Source organism: Lagopus leucura, unplaced genomic scaffold (assembly GCF_019238085.1).
Source record: "Lagopus leucura isolate 7727_CA_CO unplaced genomic scaffold, USGS_WTPT01 Super-Scaffold_73, whole genome shotgun sequence".
NCBI lineage: Eukaryota > Metazoa > Chordata > Aves > Galliformes > Phasianidae > Lagopus > Lagopus leucura.
Genome location: NW_024962252.1, coordinates 72,338,054 through 72,344,895, shown reverse-complemented (window position 1 = coordinate 72,344,895; position 6,842 = coordinate 72,338,054). Strand labels below are relative to the sequence as shown.

The 6,842-nt window shown below is 40.4% G+C and overlaps 1 long non-coding RNA gene across 4 annotated transcripts in view; it reads right to left on the bottom strand.

Annotated features, from left to right (window-relative positions):
• LOC122194366 overlaps positions 1–6,842 on the bottom strand; it is a 47,442-nt gene continuing 40,600 nt past the window's right edge. For 3 of the 4 annotated variants that reach the window (XR_006177240.1, XR_006177237.1, XR_006177238.1), the window contains exons 2-4: positions 4,528–4,661; positions 3,742–3,889; positions 1–388 (exon numbers count right to left, since the gene is read on the bottom strand). This is a non-coding gene — a long non-coding RNA (uncharacterized LOC122194366). Of the gene's footprint in view, positions 389–3,741; positions 3,890–4,527; positions 4,662–6,437; positions 6,784–6,842 lie in introns of those variants that run through there. The other variant, XR_006177239.1, reaches the window with a different exon arrangement.

The window sequence follows — 6,842 nt, the reverse complement described above, 5'->3', positions numbered from 1 at the left end:
TAGGGAAAAGAATTAACTGACCTTTATTACGTCACTAAAGCGCACATGACTCTAAATACATAGATTAAGTAGATTTGCAGAGCAAGACCACACTGATGGTAACACAACTTCTATGAAGTATTTTTTGTACAGAACTGTACCTTCCAGCCTTCAGGCAGAAACTGTGTTTACTCCATGGTCAGCAGTTCCTGAGTGCTACCACCATATAATTACTAATGTTTCACAAAAAGTCCAGCTTTCTTGGTCTTCATGTAGGCATTTACATTCACTTCCAAGGAACTCAGATGGTCAGATTCGGCGTGGACTAATGTCTGAGGCCTTGGAAAGAAGTGGCTTGACTTTGCTGAAGCCGTTCGCTGCTGGTGGCCCTCTTCCATGCCTCGTGAATCTGTAATGATAAATCTTTTTGTGCCTCAGGGCAACTTACATTATGTTACCTTGGTAAACACTCTTATGCTTCCCCCTCCATCATCATGCTACCATAAGTGTACCTTTGTAGCACCTTCCCCATCTCCTCCTCAGAAAGAAGTCTTCCTCTCCCCACTGCGATCATGGTTCTGTTGCATTGGACGCAGTACAAACATGCCAAGAGATGAATGATACCAGCTTTCCCAATTGGGAATCACAAGTACCTGAAGCAGACTAGTTTTTCAGAGATGAACAAGCTTTTATGATGAGATTTACAGCTTGCTCTGTATATGAATTCACATCTTGGAACAACATGGGTTCTGTGTGGTATTCGGTGTCTGAAGTGGTCAGATTAACATACAGGTATTGCAATCTGGATGGGAAAAGGAGACAGACTAATGATAGTCAAGGTACTGATCATCTTTCCCCTTGGACTACTTCCACAAGAGGCTGCTACAAGGACTATTTTTTTTTTTCTTTTTCTTTTTTTGGGGGGGGGGGGGGGGGGTGGGAGAGGCATTAAGTCACAATGAAATTTGGATTCATTTTGGCAAAAAATCTAATGCCAGTCTGTCACTGTTGACCACTGCCATATCCAGCAAAATGCTAGAAGCAAGTAGGATTTGGCTTATTTTCAACTTGCTGACATAACCGTCATACTAAAATTAGTTGCACAGATTTGCATAGTCTTGAATTCCATTTTCCTGAACTAGCAGAAATCTCTACTGGGATATTTGGCAGTTTCAGTTACCCTCGCATAAAATAACTGATTCAGAAATACAAGATTTTTTTTCAAGATACGAAAATCTCCTTATTATGCTGTTACAATTATTTTCCCCCTCAGGGAAATAAATATATCTTGTCTACAAAACAATTAAAATATCCATTGAACTTTTAAAATATACTATTCCTCACAAATTGCTCGTTTCTTTGAGCAATGCCCTGTACACTGAAAATAAATAAACTACAGAGGAAATTAGGTGGAAAGGAGCATAAAACTGAAAAAATACATTTAACTATTTCACTTTACCTTCAGGAGAAGACATGTTTAAACTAACACATTCTTCACAAAAGCAAAGTAAATATTACAACTAATATTTGAAAACTCTCGCAGCATGGCTATGTCATATGCCAAGAACACTAACCTCTACAAAAATAAACTTGAACAGTGGATCCTGGTTTTTCACTGTCGCACTATATGCTGCTCAGACGTATGAAAACTAAAGGAAAAAGCTTCATATTGGCAAAATAGAGCTCCTCCTGACTTGAATTAGCTTTGAAACGTCTTAAAGTTCTCATAATTATACATAATTGAGGCAGACAAGCCCATCAGCTTTAGGACAAGGGATGAGAAGTACATGGAAGCAGTCTGAGATGAAGGAAAGAGGAGCCATCATTGATGGGAAAAGCACCCATGACTGCAGCAGCTACTTAATGATGTCAAAGGTAACATTTTCACATCCTTGCCTGTGCTTAGCTTCCAGCAGGCCCCAACAGCTTGGGATGACCCTAGATGGGCAGCTTGGGGCCCTGCTCTCCAGATCACAGAGAGAAAACAAGTCCTGCTCAGACTGCTGTGCTAAAAAGTAGAATCTGAGCTCAACAATCAGAGTAAACAATTGTTCAAAGACCATCTGGGCACACAGAACAGCAGATTCTGGTTCTTTGGACTAAAAAAAGGGCAGAATACTACTTTTAATGATACACTTGGAGCAGCTTCCAGCCACACCAGTGCTGAGGTTGGGAATATGTGTATAGGTTCCTCTGTCTGCTGCTTTTTGAAAGCTTGTGGTGGAAGGTGGTGAAATGAAAATTACAAACTTTTTTTTTTTTTAAAAAAAAAAGGAGGTAGGGAGAAAAATGCTAGTCTTTCATTTCCATCACTTTTTCTCCAATAGCAAAAGGTGTCTGCAGAGGTGTTTAATGTCAGTCTGTAGTGTGTCTGTCTGAGGTTTGCATCAGGATGCTTGGGCACTGACCCTGCTCTGAGGAGGAGTTAGCCAGAGGACCTCTGAGGAGTCTCAGTTACCCTCTGAGCATATGCCAAGTTGTGGCACTGTGCCTAACAACCTCAGGCAAAAACAGACAAAGCTTGTGCCCATTTTGGGTGGGATAGAAACCTGTTTCAGGAAAGTATGCCTGCAGGGTAATGGTATGCAAGGCCCCCTGCTGCAGGCTGCAGTGGGGAACTTGTGAACTAGAGGAGACCAGAAGAGCTAGGTTATTCCAGAAAGGATGAATCAGATCCCAGTGAAAAGTTAAACACCTGGGCTTAAACACAGTGCTGAGCACAGTCTGAACTGATCTTGCCACAAGGCTGGTTGTAATGCCAGCATACTGTAGAGAGGCAAGCTCAACTAGTACAAAGCTTTGTCTGTATCAGAGAAGATCGAACGTGACCTGGTAACTAAGGGGCTTAGCCAGGAATGGCCTGGTAGGGGTTTAAAAACCCAAACAATTAAAACATAGTTTACAACAGGAAAAATGAAGGTGATGTGAATGATTACTTTGAGCTCCTGTAGAGCTGCTGAACTGTAGCTGTCCCAAATAGTCTGCAAGACTCTGGGCTAAACAAAGGCACAAGGAGGTCAGAGGAAGCCAGTGACTTAAGTTGTCCTTATCATACAAACATCGTGTTAGATACCTAATGGAAGGATTTTTTTCTTGAGGCAAGCTAAGCATACATAGCAGTAGCTCATATGCTGCTGCATTCCCTGTGCAAAGGGGCAGCAGCAAGAAGTCCTGGGCCAGAGTGACATGGGGACAATGACAGAGGGACCTGCCCAGCAGTTTTCAGCAAGAAAGAGTGTGTTCCTAAACTGTATGCACAGCCCACAAATAGGTGGAGCAGCAGCACAAAAAAGTGATCCAAGGGCTTCAATCTCAATGAGCTGCAAGCAGTGGAAAGATTTCTTACTGATTTCACTTATCTTTGGATTGAAGAATGTAGACAAAGACTATGGAATGTAGAGTAATTCATGTGAAAGCTTTAACCTGCTTCAGAGTCTGTCGTGTCATGAGATCCTTTTTCCATTCCTGTTGGTGATAGGCAGTTTTGCAGCTTTTTGTTGGGCTCAGAGCACAGAGGTTGAACAAAGGATGAATATGAAAATGATGAGATCTGTATTCACCCCGGATTTAAAATAAAGTTTTATAATTTCCAGGTTGTAATTTGCTGTGATTCCCTAAAGCAGTAGCAGATGAATCTAAACAGTGCATGGCCTGTGGTCTGTCCGCAGCATGCCCACATCGTCCTGCTCTCAGACATTCCCGTGACGGCCAGCCAGTGAGTCACTCAACCACAGCTCCTCATCGCCAGCAAAGGGAGCTCACCTGACAGGCAGTCGTACTCCTCCCCTCGTTCATGCACTCACTCACTTCTGCCAGGGGGGTTCCTCACCCCAGCACAGGCGGTGTCTCCACAGAGCTGTGCTGAAGGTCTCTTCAGAAGCCTCTCCTGTGATGTCTGGGGGCTGATTCACTAGAAAAGAGATTTACAGGGCAGTGAAACATCACACGCAGCAGTTAGGAACAGCATGCACAGAGTCTCAGCTACATACATCTGCATTCCAATCTGGAAATAACTTGATGATGTGCCTCAGTGGTAAAAGGTCTGAGAAATTTTTGTTTGAATCACATGTAGCTGACTGCAAAGAGAAAAGCCATTCTCTTTACAGATTACAGTCAGCTGGGAAAGTAAGCATTCAGAGCAAATGCTCTTGAGTGATACAGCCTTTTTTTCTCATTGTAGTTTTGTTGAGTTTTACTCAGCAGCACACAGTGAAAACCCTCTAGATTCAAGATCCATGCATAGATGAATTTGGTACCTTTGCCTAAAAGATAGCAAATAGCTTTTGTATTCAAACTTACAGTTTTCGGGTTGGAAAAAAAAAAAAGTGTTTCTATTCTTTTCTTTCAAAACAAGCATAGAACTTTCAAGGAGCACAGTTTCCACCTATCAGAGCACACACAATCTTGAACTGAAAATATGCAATCTGAAGAAACAAAGAACAACAATATTTGTACAAAAGCTTCTTGTCTATTTCTGTTCTAAGCACATCGATGGCTATAGCTGTCCTAAGATCAAGTAATTCCTATACTCCTTCTAAGCTGACTTACCTGCAGTGTCTCTCATTTTCCATGAGGCCGTACCTATGGCTGACAGTGATCTGTATTCTCCAAAATGGCAAGTTTGATGATTCCCAGAGAGGTAACTTGCAAGAGCTTTTCAAGCAGAGGTGATTTCACAGCAACTGCAATTGTGAAAATGAGAAATTATGACTGCCAACTACTGAAACTGAGAGAAACTCCCTCCAGTAGAGAGAACATGAACAAGGACCATATGTAAGTCCTTAGCACTGATCAGCAAAAACAATGATGAGTTGGTTTTTTTGAGTGTTCACCAGTTTTGCTTAAGTACTATGTCACATTCTCAGGATCTATCAGAATCTTCTGTGATTCTTTACAGTACAGTTCATCAAATACTGATATTTTCTGCTTCATCATTTAAAGCAGCTTTTGCAAGCCATAACTGTACAGCTGTTCTTCAGTCAGTTCATCATCTTCGTTATCACATATCTTTCACAGTCTAGAATGGATCTCTACTAAATAACTTAGTCCTGCTCAAAGATAGGGCTGACACGTTGAATTCCTGCTACTTGTTGTTCTATTATTTTCAAATTTAATGTTGATAAAGGTTTTTTCTTAAAGAATTCAAGTATTGTTTTTAGTGCAGAAAGGATCCAGGTGATTTGACAAGACAATCAGACTGAACAAAGTTGTTTTATAAAGCTACAGAAAGATTTAGTAACTTTAGACAAAAGATTCACAACAACAGTTTAAGTAGTTCCTCATATTTGGAGGTAGGGTTTATAAAAAAAAAATGAAGCTCCATATTCATAACTCATTTATTAGAAGTGTTTGTTTGGAATCTGCATCCAAATCTCCTGTTCTCTCTCTCTCTTTCTGTGACCCCAAGGCAAGCAGTACATGAGGTTTACTTTCTGCTCTGTTCAGGAGAAATTGGGGAGTACTGCTTAATTTATGCGTATTTTAGACTGCTGTAAGAGCTCTGATCAGCAGCTTTGGTATGTATGCCTTTTTCCTTTCTATTAGAACATGTTTGTATGGATTAGCTGAGGCTGAATTTGCATATAAAGTACCCCTCTTTAGCAAGTAATTTTCTGGAATTTAGCTCTTTCCAGCTGTTCCTACAGTAAAAATTTTGAAGCGCACTTAAGTGTTGTTTACAGATAGATGGCTTATGATTCATATTAGGAATAAAACTCAAAAAAGTGTTTTGTCTGAATTCTCTAAGTTTTGCATGGAAAAGAATAGTGCTGCAAGAGCTGTAACAGATTCTCTGCTCCTCAAAGCAGGGATCTTTTTTTTTTTTAATTGTTTGGTAAAAGTCTGCTGTAAACAGATGTGTAATGGTTTGTCTTAGGTACTGAAAAGAAGTCACTGTGACCACCTAGTTAAATACTATATATATGCTGAGCACCCCATTAGCTAGTTTTCACTAGTTTTAAAAGAAAGATGATTTAAGGCATCTTTTTCTTCTCTTGCTGTGTACTACTCTTCATTACATGTCAGCCCTTATCCTGTAACATGAAAGCTTATCTTCTCAGCAAAGGAGGCTTTGAGTTCTCTCTCACTGGTAAAGTAGTTTAGCACTATGCCAAACTGGAAACTTTCACCCTTCCCCTGGGGTAAATAAAATCTCTATAGCAAGAGTTCAAGTCAAGCAAGTTCTTTGCTAGTTACTCTTTCCATGAGTCACGCACTTCTCCTGAATCTGCCCAGCTCCTTGTTTCAGCAAAGCAAGATCAACATAACCCTAATTGTATTTTATAGCTGAAAAGGATACTAATTTCTAATACTAACAAGAACAAAAGCCCTCTTCAGTTACAAACCAAACTTGTTGCGTCTTTGCCTTCTGCAGTTTCTTTCTTCACTTTCCCATAAAGCTTAGCTTTCCTCTCGCTGTTTTCCTAGGTCTGGCTCTCTAATCAAAACAACGTGCTTACCTTTTAAGTTTCTCACATAGATTATTTCTCAGCAGCTACCAGTCTAACAAATATTTTTCACTGGAGGGAGATGCTCTTCTTTTCTTAAGCTATCTGGTCACACATGCATTAGGGAATTACACTGGTCACATGATCATCCTCCACAGTGCTCCAGTGCATAAGGCTTAGACTGAAAACAGCAGTGGTGTGGGGGTGTACATGGAGCTCAGTTTCAAGGGCCAGCACTGCCTGTTACAGCCCTCTTCTAACTTGTAATAATATTCTTACCTTGGGGAAAACTAATGCTCTTTGAGTATACTGCTGATCCTGCAATCAATTAATCTTGCACTGTGTCTTAACTATTCTATACAGCCATTGTTTCCATATTCCAAGAAGAATAATAAACATTATAGGAAAACATATTTT